Below are 863 nucleotides of genomic sequence, written 5' to 3' on the forward strand. Positions count from 1 at the left end.
AGAGAGTGGTAGGGTAGGTGGGGATCCTGTGGGGTCCACAGATCCTGAGGTGTCAAGGAAAAGTCATCCCTGCACCAAATGGCAAGCAAACTTGCGTTTTGAGCCAATTCTGGCGTTAAACGCCGGGCTGGTGCCCATTTCTGGCGTTTAACGCCAGCTTCTTGCCCTTTTCTGGCGTTTAACGCCAGTCTGGTGCCCCTTTCTGGCGTTAAACGCCCAGAATGGTGCCAGACTGGGTGTTAAACGCCCAACAGCTAGCCTTACTGGCGTTTAAACGCCAGCATGCTCTCCTCCAGGGTGTGCTGTTTTTCTTTCTGTTTTTTCATTCTGTTTTTGCTTTTTTCATTGATTTTGTGACTTCTCATGATCATCAACCTACAAAAAAACATAAAATAACAAAAGAAAATAGATAAAATATAACATTGGGTTGCCTCCCAACAAGCGCTTCTTTAATGTCAGTAGCTTGACAGAGGGCTCTCATGGAGCTTCACAGAAGCTCAGAGCCATGTTGGAACCTCCCAACACCAAACTTAGAGTTTGAATGTGGGGGTTCAACACCAAACTTAGAGTTTGGTTGTGGCCTCCCAACACCAAACTTAGAGTTGGACTGTGGGGGCTCTGTTTGGCTCTGTTTTGAGAGGAGCTCTTCATGCTTCCTCTCCATGGTGACAGAGGGATATCCTTGGGCCTTAAACACCAAGGATTCTTCATTCACTTGAATGATCAATTCTCCTCTATCAACATCAATCACAGCCCTTGCTGTGGCTAGGAAGGGTCTGCCAAGGATGATGGATTCATCCATGCATTTCCCAGTCTTTAGGACTATGAAATCAGTAGGGATGTAATGGTCTTCAACTTTTACT

This window comes from Arachis duranensis, chromosome 7, assembly GCF_000817695.3.
Source record: "Arachis duranensis cultivar V14167 chromosome 7, aradu.V14167.gnm2.J7QH, whole genome shotgun sequence".
Lineage (NCBI taxonomy): Eukaryota > Viridiplantae > Streptophyta > Magnoliopsida > Fabales > Fabaceae > Arachis > Arachis duranensis.